Below are 13188 nucleotides of genomic sequence, written 5' to 3'. Positions count from 1 at the left end.
CATTTAAAAAACTCATCTTTTAAAATCATTTGAGAACCTTAAGTCCCAATAATGGGTTATAGGTCTTATTGTCCCATATATGTACCTGTGAATACAAGTTGAATTCATTCATTTAATAAATATGTTCTAAGTACCTACCATGTGTCAAGCACTGTTCTGGGTGCTAGAGAAAACAAGGGTGAATATTATGTCAGTCAGAGGTAAGGACCATGAGAAAAATAAAGCAGGGAAAGGAAACAGAAATGCCATGGAATGGTGATAAGGTTACAATTTTAAATAAGGTGATCAGAGAGAGCCCCCCCTTACTGAGGTGACAAATCATGGTTGGAAGGATCTGAAGATGAGGGATTAAACCACAGAGATATCTAAAGCAAGTGCCTATCAGGCATAGGGAATATCAAGCACAAAATTCCCAAGGCAGATGAGAAATTTGAGGTTCTGAGGATAAGCTAGGAGACCGGAGTGGCTGGGGTGGACAGTCAGATGATCCAGAGATGAGGGGAGAGTAAAGGCAGATCAATCAGGTAAGGCCCTGGAGACCATCATAAGGACTTTGGCTTATATATGGAATGAGATGAGAAGCAACTAGAAAGTTCTGAAGAGAAGTTACATAATCTAGAAGAATGTACAGTACCTAAAATGTCTAAATGAAAAGAAAAGCATTAGTCTGCAAATATTTACTGAATACTATTTACTAGGATTTTCCTAAGCACTGGGAATATAGTGGCAAATAAGAGACACATCAGTCCAACTTTATTGTTATGGGTAAGAATATTAACAAATGATTAAGCAAATAATTACAACTACATAGGATATGACAGCTGGGTGATTCTGGAAAGAAAATTTAGGAAGTCTAATCTAGTCTGGGCTATAGGGGAAGGCTTCTTGGAAGAAAAAGATATTTAAAGTGAGATTGGAAATATAAGTAGGAGCAAGTTAAAAGGGATAACAGGGACAAGAACACTCCCAAGCAGAAAGTACCTGCAAAAATCACTGAAGACCACCCCCCCCAACTCCGCCAAAAAAGGCATCTTCAGGGAATTGAAGACCACTGTAGCTGGGGTTAATTAAGTAGGCAAAGAAGAATGCCTGAAGCGTTGGGGTTGAATTCTAAGGGCAATAAGATACCAACAGTTTAAAGCAGGAGCTCAAGACGATTAAGATGACTCTAAAGCAATGAGCTTAGAGGAGGAAGGAGTAAGTACAAGAGGTCAGTTGGCAGCTTTCGTAGAAGTGGGGGCAAGATTAACAGTAGTGTAAATAAGCATAGTGGATATAGGAACAGAAGGACATGGATAGCTTGAAAAGATACTTAGGAGGTAGGAAAGACAGAATGTGATGATGGGTTAGTCATGAGAGGTGGGAAAGAAGGTCCAGAATAGCTGAGATTGCCTAACCACTTTTCTTGACCTTTCTGGATAGACGTCTCTCTTTTTCACCAAGGGAAGGAAGATACCATTGTGCTTCTTCTGGGGGGAGGGACAAAAAAAGTTGGTTGTATATGTTGATAATCCTTTATGCCATCACTGCCAATTGTCATACACAAAAGAGCCTCAATTTGCACAATTTATGCAATTTGTTCTTTTTCTACCAATGTATGAACCTTGGCTATGGCTGCTCAGAAAAATTAACCAGTTGGATTCTACCTCTGAAATCTTCTGGTAAACATTCATGTTGTTAGTACTATATAGATTTATATAATTTGTCAGCAAGGGACACCAGTATGTTCTACAGCATTCCATCGAAGCTTATGTAAGTAATCCCAAGGCACCAAATACAAATTTTCAGTATTCTACAGCACTGAAGAATTAGTTCTTCACCAATGAATTCAAATGTAAAACCCATGGAAGTAGCCATTCCCTCTTGTTCGTGGACACTAGAAAAGCCACTTATTCCTAACCAACGCTGTCACCAAAAAGGTGGATATCTTTTTTTGGGAAAACAGTTGAATAAGTTAATACCAGTGACTTATTTACCTTAAATCGTTAAAGATAAATTCAGTTACTCAGAGAAAGAAAAACTGGCATTTTCTCTTCTAGAGATCATCAAACTCCTGGTCATGCTAACTATATTCTCTATAGCCATTCTCCACAGAGTCCTCAAACATTACTAAACTAAATGGGATTTCTTGCAAGTGAGTGGGGTTTTTTCCCATGAGGTAAGAGAGATAAAAGCAAAAAAAAAAAAAAAAAAAAAAAATAGTTAAAAGAAAAAACATTTGATAGAATCTTTCTACTATTATGAGGTTGAACCAACCTGACATGTTTTAATAGTCTGGGCATCAAAGTGGATGGTTATTAGATACTAAATAAAATACTCAGAGGCCCAGTGGCTTTCTCTATGCTCTGAAATTACAAAAATCTCACCAATGAGACCAGAAGTCAAACTGATATTTACTGTCAATTCCTTTGTCACAAGCAGTAGTGGTATGAAGTGAAAAGAAACAGTCTCCTAAGAACCCAGATGCATAGGAAAGCATTAGTACTAAAGTAACACACCTGGATCAGCAACTGCAACTCATAGGAAAAAAAATGCATTTTATTTAATGACCAAGTACATAAATACAAACACACACACATTCACACATACATATAACTACAACACACTCACTCTTACCAGGTGGGATGCAGTATGAAATGTTCTGCTCTACACTTCTTCATTTAAAAAAAAATGCTGGTCACAACTTAGTAAACAAAGGTTGCAAGCCATGAACACAATTACAGCATATAATTGCTCTAGAGCAGTATAAATGCCAACTTAAATTTTTAGGGAAATGTATAGTCTTCATCCTTCTTAGAATTAGCCCACAAAAATACTCTGTATACTCAGAAAAAACAAAAATTAACACAGCCTTGTTTCCATGTATCCAGCCTAGACAAGGTGCTCGCTCAGTGTGCTTAAATCATCTACCTTCCCACACCTGAGAGCAGAGGGAATGACTTATAACAGGACTCTGTGTCTAAACCGCACATTTTAAATAAATGTCCTTTTTATATATATTGTTTCATTTGACCCTCACAACAACCCTGTGAGGTAGGCAGGGGAAATAATATCAGATTTACTTTACAGATGAAATTAAGGTGCAGAGAAGTTATGTGACCTTCTCAGGCAGACAATAAGAACCACTAACTTTTAGGTAGAGGGCTCTTTTCTCTAAACCACTGATGGTATAATCTGACCTCAGATATTTTTACTACTTCATTCTCATTTCTTACTGTTGATTCAAGTTTTTATAGGCTACAACAAAAGACCTGACTGTAAACTTATCATATCAAGTTTACACTTCTCTACCAATGAAAACTTATGGCCACAGGACATATATTCTTTTGGAATGCACTTATTCCTTGGCTCTGATCTAAAGGATCTTAAACAATATGAAAGGCCCTAAAGGCCAAGGGAATTGAAGAGAAATCAGAAGAAAGGATATAAAATGGAATGTTTTAGTGGATTTTAGTCCCTGTAAGCTTTTACTTTTGTGAGAGGGTTCAATGGAGAGCTTTAATGCAGATGAGACTTGAGGCTTTTGAAGAGGATCTAAGTCTTGATGAAGTTATTCAAACTCAAATCTTGAATGCATAATGATGGTAGGCCCCAGGGTCTTCAAAAGCTTGTACTTGATGCTTTAAAACAAAACAAAACATACAAAAAAATTCTACCAGCAAGTCTAATAAAATTTTTTAAAGGTTTTGAAAAGCTTTAACTCTTTGGCCAATAATTAATCAGACTACCAGATACCATGCTGAAAGAACAGAAAGAGAAAACCAAAATGAAATAAGAAAAAGAAAAGGAAACAAAGATTTTAAAAGACAGAGTGTACAGAATAGCTTAGTACGTTTACTGGCTTATCTTTTTGATTAATATTTGCTTTAAACTGCAGAATTCAAACTTCTTACAGAACCACCTAGGCTGTAATCAGAGAAACTGATTTAATGATAATATCCAGAATCTCTCTGATCACTATCCACGATATTTGGTTGTCTTAGAGGGCTTTTGAACTTTGAAAGCATGGCCAAATATTTGTTGGAAGAGAAAGCATAAAATAAAGTTGATTTTGTGGGGTAGAGAAAGAAACTGAAATAGGAATATTATGGTCTGAAAATATTTAACACGGGAGAAAATTCAACAAAGACTTATGATGGAAAAATTCAGACCACTTTACAGTTTTTTTTTTTTTTTAAGATTTTATTTATTTATTTGACAGAGAGAGAGATCATAAACAGGCAGGGAGGCAGGCAGAGAGAGGAGGAAGCAGGCTCTCCGCAGAGCAGAGAGCCCGATGCGGGGCTCAATCCCAGGATGGTGGCACCATGACCTGAGCCAAAGGCAGAGGCTTTAACCCACTGAGCCACCCAGGCACCCCCACTTTACATTTTTATGAAATAAATATACTAAATCTCACTGCCTACTTTTGTGCTCATTCTGACTTGTTTCTTTTTATTTTATGTATGCCTATAAGCCTGCCTTTTTTCAAGAAAACCTTAAGTTTTTAAAAATTAATAATAATGGGGTGCTTAGGGGACTCAGTCATTTGGGCAACCAACTAACTCTTGATTTAGGCTCAAGGTCATGACTTCATGGGTCGTGAAATTGAGCCCCACATTGGGCTCCACGTTCATCAGGAAGTCTGCTTGGTGATCTCTCCCTCTGCCCCTTTCCCCATGTGCACTACCTCGCTCTCTAAAATAAATAAATCTTAGGGGCACCTGGGTGGCTCAGTGGGTTAAAGCCTCTGCCTTTGGCTCAGATCATGATCCCAGGGTCCTGGGACCCAGCCCCGAATCAGGCTCTCTGCTCAGCGGGGAGCCTGCTTCTCCCTCTCTCTCTGCCTGCCTCTCTGCCTACTTGTGATCTCTCTCAGTCTGTCAAATAAATAAATAAAATCTTTTTAAAAAATTTTTCCTTTAAAAAAATAATATAAATAAATCCTTAAAAAAATTAAAAATAATACAATAGCAAGTAACATATACTGAGTCTAAACTTTGTGGTAGGCACAGCTCTAAGCATTTTACATAGATTAATTAATAATCCTCATAACAATCCTGTGATTTTGATATTATCATTATCCTCAATTTATAAATGAAGAAACTGAGGCACACAGAAAGTAAGAAATTCTGGTAGTTTACATGGCTAGTAAATAGTGGAATTAGGATTCAAACTCCTTTGGCTCCAGAATATCAACCTATGCCCACTAATCTATAAAACTGGTTTCAATGCAACAAAATTGACCAGGACTAAGGTTTTTTTCAAGTCAATGCTGTGCCATGTCATAATCTTTCACTTTCTGATATTCTGATCAGAAAGTATAGTGACTGGGACGCCTGGGTGGCTCAGTGGAGTGGGTTAAAGCCTCTGCCTTCGGCTCAGGTCATGATCCCAGAGTCCTGGGATCAAGCCCCACATCGGGCTCTCTGCTCAGCAGGGAGCCTGCTTCCTCCTCTCTCTCTCTGCCTGCCTCTCTGCCTACTTGTGATCTCTGTCTGTCAAATAAATAAATAAAATCTTTAAAAAAAAAAAAGAAAGTATAGTGACTAATTTAAGTTTCCAAACATGAGTAATGTAGAATCAGTTTCAGCAGTCACCACTCAGAAGTAATATCCTGCAGGAATGTCAAGAAGTTAAAAATAAAGCACGCCACTAAAATATTAATAGTGGTAAGGAAATATAGGTAACTTTAATTCTCTTCTGGTGAGATATATATATATTATATCATACATATATCATACATATATTATATATATATATATATCATACATATATGATATATATATATATATATATCATATATATACACACACATCACCCCAAAATATATTTCTATATTCTAATTTTTATCATGGACATGAATCACTTATAATAATAAAAAAAAAAGGTTGCTTAAGCATGCCAAAACCATTACTAGCATTAATATATATTAAACTTACATTAGAACTCAGTCTACTTTGGGGCGCCTGGGTGGCTCAGTGGGTTAAAGCCTCTGCCTTCGGCTCAGGTCATGATCCCAGGGTCCTGGGATCGAGCCCCGCATCGGGCTGTCCGCTCTGCGGAGAGCCTGCTTCCTCCTCTCTCTCTTTCTACCGGCCTCTCTGCCTACTTGTGATCTCTGTCTGATAAATAAATAAAATCTTAAAAAAAAAAAAAAAAAAAAGAACTCAGTCTACTTATAATCTGCTACTTCTAGTATACTATGGAGTTAGATACCAGTTAATTAAGCCTATTAGAGGGGCGCCTAGGTGGCTCAGTTGGTGAAACGTCTATCTTTGGCTCAGGTCATGATCCCAGGGTCCTGGGATCGAGCCCTGCATCCGGCTCCCTGCTCGGCAAGGAACCTGCCTCTCCCTCTCCTCTGCCTCTTGCTCTCCCTACCTGTGCTCTCTTTCTCTCTGTCAAATGAATAAAATCTTAAAAAAAAAAAAAAAAATCTTTTCAAAGAGTCAATAAACTAAGTAAGGACCTAAAAGAAAGCATATGGGTTTTGTGTCTTTTAATTTGGGAGCTCAGGTAATTTTTAAAATTTACTTCCTGGTTACAGGTAAGTTGAGATTGGTGGATAAATGATGAGTGGATAAGTTAGGGATCAGTATTTAAATACACTGATAACAGAATGTGTACCCATAATGTAATAAATACTTCACTGCAGTATAAAAAAATTTTAGGATTTGAAAGGAACCTTTACAGTAATCTAGTACCATCTCCCATACAATAAGAAATTCCCTCTACAACATTCCTGATGTTCCAACTCTGCTTTAGCAGCCCTAATGACCCAAAGTTCACTGCCTCTGGACACAGAGGCTCCCCTGCTCACTGGTTCTATACCTTCTCTCATTTGGCCTCAACTAACAGACAACAAGTGTGCTTCCTACAGCTTTTCCAACTCTTCCAAAGTCTTCTATCTTCTCAACAAAATAGTCCCAGTCCCCTCAGTCTTGATCATCACAGTGATCCTTTTACAGAATCACAAAACTGGTTAAAAATAGTTCTCTTATTCTTCGAAGTATATCTAATGATCAAATCAGTTTTTATAGAATAATGTTGTATAAGTTAATGGATCTAGTTTATCCATCTTGGTCATACACAATTGGAAAGCTAGGAAAAACTTGTGGTCCTAGTTCAAATTCAAACTGAACAGGAATATATTTTTGAGTTCCCTTTTTTTTCTCCTCCCCAAAATAATAACACTAACCAGAATCTTAAAGGATACCCTCAATCATAATCTTATATATTTGCTAGATTTTAATTTTCTCTGTCTTCTATCTACCTTCCTATCACTTGAACCTGTAAATGATCTTAAAACGTCCACAATTCTTTAAGCTGCTCTCATAATCATAAATTAGCCCTTGATAGGCCCAGCTCTAAGGTCTTAAAATTCTGACTTTTTTTTTTCTTTCTGTGCTAACTGGGTATCTTCCTATATGGAACTTTTGGTTTTCCAGAAAATTTTACATATATTATATGTAAAAGAATATATATACACACACACACATTTTATAAATACATATTTATATGCATAGACACACACACACATCTACATGTATCTTCCCCAATTCTATGTAACTTTTATGTCAATGTGCTCCTTTCTATTGTATTACCAGACATACTATAATCGGTTCTATTCTATTAATCATTACTCAGTATCATAAAGGTATGTATCTTATAAAACTTATTCTCAAGCAAGTTTCAAATAAAATCCCATTACTAATGAACAAAGATTACTGTATCTTTAAATTTCTTATATTCACCTATTACTATTTTTCCAAATTTCCCAAAAGGAAAGTGTGGAAAGATAAAGATGGCTAGAGAAGTAAAAGTCACAAGAAATTTTTGCAGAGTCCCATGGCAAATAATCAGCCACTTCAAAGCATTATTCTCAATACAGAATGAGATTAGCCATACATATCTAAAGGATCTTTCTGGTTTACTGATTTTGCTAACAGAGAGAATAAGCCATTCTTTGAAATGTTTTAAGCCAACACTAAACATCAAGAACAAAGTGAAATAATAACTAAGACTTATCTAAAGAGTAGAGTCCCTCAACAGCAATTCAAATAAAACAAAGTTCATCACATTCAGTAATACTGAGGAGCTCAGAACCATGCCAACACAACAGAAACCTAGCCTGCAAAGACAATATCCATATTACCTAGGGAGGTCAGTAACATGCTATGATTGCATATGAGTATTAAATTCAGCAGCACTAAGCACTTAGTTTATTCATAAGAATATAATCCAAAAACCTATTACAATGTCACCAAATCTTCCATTCCGATCTGGCAAAAACTTCACTCACTCATACAACCCCATTCCCTCTGAACAGTATAAATAGTTATAAGGACAAAAGTCATAAAGAATAGCTGTGGGCTCCACAGTTCTCAAATTAACCTCAAGCCTTATCATTTGTTTGTTCCCTAGTGTTATAAAAACATGTTCATGGTTAAAAATTCAGCCCACCAGAAAGAGTACACAGAAAAAATAGGAGTCATCTTCTTACCATAGACTTATAATCTCATTCACCAGGAGTACCTGTCTATAGTTCCTCATACAAATTCTGAAGAAATTTTGCACGTTTATATATAAACATATGCTTATGAAAACATACTATACAAAGAGTTCTATATTGTTTTTCTCAGTTAACAATATATCAGATTTTGCCATACCTCTGTCTATGGATTAGCTTCGTTCTTTCTAAGAGTTGTAAAGTACTACATTGCAAGAAGGCATATATTTAATCAGATCTCTGGTGAGGGATATTTAGGTTACCCCTAGTTTGTCTGCTTCTTAATTTAAAATAATATAGTAATGCTATCTTTATATACAAATTTTTGTGTGCAGGCGCAAATATATCGAAGAGACGAATTCCTAGAAGTACTAACTGGTTTTGGAATCGAGCAAATTCTAAACAAGAAGCCAGTGTCTCTATAAAGGAGACTGGAAAAATCTACAAATATAATACTTAGTGATTAAGAGGTGCCAAACATTATCACAAAGTTATAAGTTAAAGACTGAAAGCTAACAAACTCCTAAGGTAAAATGGGAAAGAAAGAAAATTTAGCCCCCGGGACAGAAAGATAAAAGACCTGTAGAATGAATCCCGTAAGTGATGTTGTAAAGAAAAGAAAGGAAAATAGCATAAATAAAGTAGCATAAAAAAAGAAAGAAGACATTTTTTAAACTTTTTTCCTTGCTTTAACCTAACATATAAAGTAAAATCGGCCACAAGATTTGGTACATATATTATCACAGCCAAACTCAGATGTGAGGTGATTTAAATGAGTATCTGAAGCCCCATTCCTACAGGGTATCCACAGGCTGATATATTCTACCAGGTTCTAACATGTTGAAAGGAGAGATCCCCCAAAAAAGAAAGAACAGAGCAGTAATAGTCCAAGAGTAATATAACTTCCCAATCTCTTTAATTTCTGACCAATCTTACAAGGAAACAGTAATAACTACCTCATATATACAGAACAAACCTCTCTTTGGAAGATCCAGATTAAAACATAATTTGAAGACTTGTTCTGTATTTTTCAATTACAATCCCCACATTTCCTAGACCAATCCAAGGCTGTTCTATTTCTCACCTAACATAAAACAGAGTCAACAACTTACCTTTCCCAAAGTGCTACGATTTGAATGCCACAACATAAATTGATTCATGTTTTTGTCCATTAATGGTCCGTAGATTTCTTTAAATGAAGTCCATATTAGAGTCCATAGATATCAGTGTTCTGCAAAACTGAAAACCTCAAGAATGTCAATGCACATACCTAAGTTACCATTTAGATACTAATTATGAACTATAATTATAGTTATTATTATAATATATATTATTAATTATAGTTATTATTATGGATATAGACATTTAGATACACAAAATTGGTGGAGATGACATTGAACAGCAGAATGAGGTAGCAAAATTATACTTTATTTTTAAGTAAAACATTACTATTAACAAAATCTAGACAATCTCGAAACACTGCATTGTACTCTATTTCTATGCATTCTAAACGTGGCACCACAGTAAGAGCTTGTAAAGATGGGAATGATTTGGATAACAACACTTTCCAGAGACGGGGGAAAACGAATTTTAAAGGCAAGCAAACTTTTCAAATTTAAATGACTACAATAATGTATTTACATGTCTACTTCTTGGTTTTTTTCAGACTATTTTTAAAAACCTCTTGGATTTTTCTTCTTTAAAGATTTTATTTTTTAAGCAATATCTACACCTCAGGTGGGGCTTGAACCCACAACCCCAAGATCAGGAGTCAAATGCTCCACAGAATGAGGCAGCCAGATGACCCCTGGATTATTAAATCTAAAAATGCTTACTAGTTTCTTCTTTGTAACAACAAACAAAAGCATAAATTCAGGTTTTTCTACTCTATTACATCCAGTCTATAAAAGATTCTAGAACCTCTTAGGAGCTACTATCTCATTAGATAGCACAAAGCCCATACACAAAATCACTGCATCCAGATAATGATTCATGCCCAGATCCCATTACACAGCTTGATAGTCTGTCCTCTGCACTTTTTTCCACTTGACAATCAAAACCAATCGGTTACAGCACTTGTTCGTTAGTTCTATGGCCACTCTTCATCTAAGACATCTAAACAAATATTTTACAAAAAGACAATTTAATCTTCAGGGATTCATTCTTTTGCAGGCCTCCTACATGTCTGTGTAAGTAGTTTATGCTATCTGAACACACCAGGTGAAACCTCTGACTGGATTTTTATAAATTAATTTCGTCTTTGTTAAGAAATCATTTATTTCTCAAATGCAAGAAGCACGACAATACAAGAAAGAAAACATGAAGAAAATAGAAAGCAAGTTCATATTGCTGAAAAGGAAACACTTCGATCACTAATTAGAAGCTCAGTGCTACAACTGTAGCTTATCATTCCTCCCCCCATTATTACCTGGAAGTTCCTCCCAGAAAAGTAAAGGAATCTGAAAGAAACTCAATTAATCGCTTTATCCTCTACCCCCACCATCAAAAATAATAAAAACAAATTTATAAATTTCAATAATCTCACAAAACAACAACAGTGTTTTCAATCTCTACTCCCCCAGCACCCTCCTAAGTTGAAGTCACTTCTACACTCAGGTAGAGATCCTGAAGTTCGGGAGAAGTTCCCCCTGCTGATCGAGAATCTGGCTCGTGCGTTCATATTGAATAACTCATTCATTCAACAACATGTAAAGAATGCCTAATAGTGGTAAGGCACCGTCCTGGATTAAGAGATGAAGTACCTGTCCCCTATTAGCGGAACAGAGCCGCGGGGGTCGGGGCAGGTAAAAAATGAACTCGAGGTCCGCTCATCTCAACGCCCAGGCTCCACCTTTCACCCCAGAGCGCCAAGGCTCAGGAGCCCACCAACTCCAGCCATGACCGACTCCCGGAAGTCTCAACCCGGTACCTCCTCGACGGCCTTGGTCCTCACGACCCCGTTCCCAAAGTTCCCTGTACCCCACCTTCCCCAGAGAGTCCCACGCCAAGAAGACTCTTCTCCAGCCTAAGGCGAGATCCATCTCTCCCTGCCCGAACTACCTGAGCCACCAACACCAACCCGTCCAAGTTTAACCAGCACGTTACCTGCCCGGGATCGGAGGTTCCAGGATGACCACAGACGCGACGCCCCGCCCATCGCGACGCCCTCCATTACCTGGTACCGCCTCCAGGGCGTAACTTCCTGTGCATCACCTCCGGCCGAAATTCCACAGGGCTCCGTAGTCCCGCTTACCGTCCCGCCCTCGGTGACGTCACTTCCGGCGGCCTCCTCGGTTCACCGGGTATCCAGGCGTGCTCCAGCTTTTGTTTATAGGGTTCTTTTACCCCTGCCTTCCTTAATGGCTACGTAGTACCTCTCGAAGTTCATCTTTTGCTTTTCAGACTGGTGTGCCGGCTTCTGCAGTCACTACCCTCTGCTCCCTCCATGCCTCGAACCCAAGAATGTTCTTGTGATTTTTTCCGATTTTTCTGCTCAGTGGAGTGCTCTGGAGTGCGGGCTCTGAGGTTGTGCTGTCTAGTTTCGAACGCTGCTTCTCACCTGTACGGGTGTTACCTTGGCAAGTTACTTAACCTTTCTGTGCCCGTTTCTTTGTGAAACAGAGATGATACTAGTACCTAGAACAGAGCGTTGGTATGTGTGTTGCTTGAGATAACACAGAAAGCTCCAGCACAATGAAACGCCCAATGAGTGAGGATTACAAGCACTCTCTTATTTCCTGTTGGAACTGGTAAGTGGTTAGGAAAGCTGGAACCAGTTTTCCAGTTATCTGTTGTATCCTCAGCTTTCAATCAAGGGATTAATGGTACTTGGTACCTTCCTCTTAAGTGTGCGCTCCTCCAAAGATGGAATTTTGTGTAGGAACCAACTTCAACCCTACTTGAAGGCACCCACCTGCTTGGTTATTGTGCTAGATACTGGAAGAAAGGTGAATAAAACCCAGGCTCTGTCCTCAAAAACATGGAGATAATAAATTATGGAAGGAAGAAAGCTAACCCAGGGAAAAACAGGAGACCAACTGAGCTGAGGCCTTATCCTTACAACAAAAAACTTCACAGTGTTAGAAGTGATAAAGAACTTTAGAGATAATAATTTAGTCAACGTCTTGATCTTACAAGTAAGGAAAATTGAACCCAGAGAAGCAACTTACTGAAAGTCCTAGTGCCAGGGCTAGGACCAAAAGTGGAGTCTTAATGCTCATCACCTCCTTCTATTCCCAAAAATCTGCCTCAAGGTGCTAATAAGGTAAAAACAGTTTCACTTTCATGACCTTCACTCTCAAGTGAAAAGGACTAGGAAAATCCCAGTCCAGGAGAGAGGAGCAATGAAACCTAGCAGACCGATGAATCTGATCATCATTTGAATATTCTAGTCTGGTAGTGCTGAGTGCATTTCCTATAGATTTAGCTCCCTCTCCTCTGGAAAACTTCTTAGATTTACCCAGAACTGAGGGGCTAAGTATCAGCTCCTGTGATCTCTATCTTCTGTTTTAGCTGTCTGGAGGCAATAAGTAACAAATCCAAGCAGTAACCAAGGGTAAGCAGAAAGACTTGAGTGCATCACCAATGAGGTGACACAATCTTTTTTTTTTTTTAATTTTTATTTATTCATTTGAGAGAGAGAGCGCGCGCCCGCAAATGAGAGCATGAGTAGGGGGAGAGCCAGAGGAAGAAGAAGA

General features: G+C 37.8%; 1 long non-coding RNA gene across 1 annotated transcript; it reads right to left on the bottom strand.

The window, feature by feature from the left end:
- Positions 1–2517: 2517 nt before the first annotated feature.
- On the bottom strand, positions 2518–11699 carry LOC309845546. The gene is made up of 3 exons (XR_014301338.1): positions 11597–11699; positions 9604–9730; positions 2518–3620 (listed from the first exon to the last, which is right to left on the bottom strand). It is a non-coding gene; the product is annotated as an uncharacterized lncRNA (long non-coding RNA).
- Positions 11700–13188: the final 1489 nt, after the last annotated feature.

Source organism: Mustela nivalis (assembly GCF_964662115.1).
Source record: "Mustela nivalis genome assembly, chromosome: 1".
In the NCBI taxonomy this organism is placed as follows: Eukaryota; Metazoa; Chordata; class Mammalia; order Carnivora; family Mustelidae; genus Mustela; species Mustela nivalis.
Note: the sequence above shows the minus strand (reverse complement) of the source record. Positions and strands in the feature narration are given on the sequence as shown.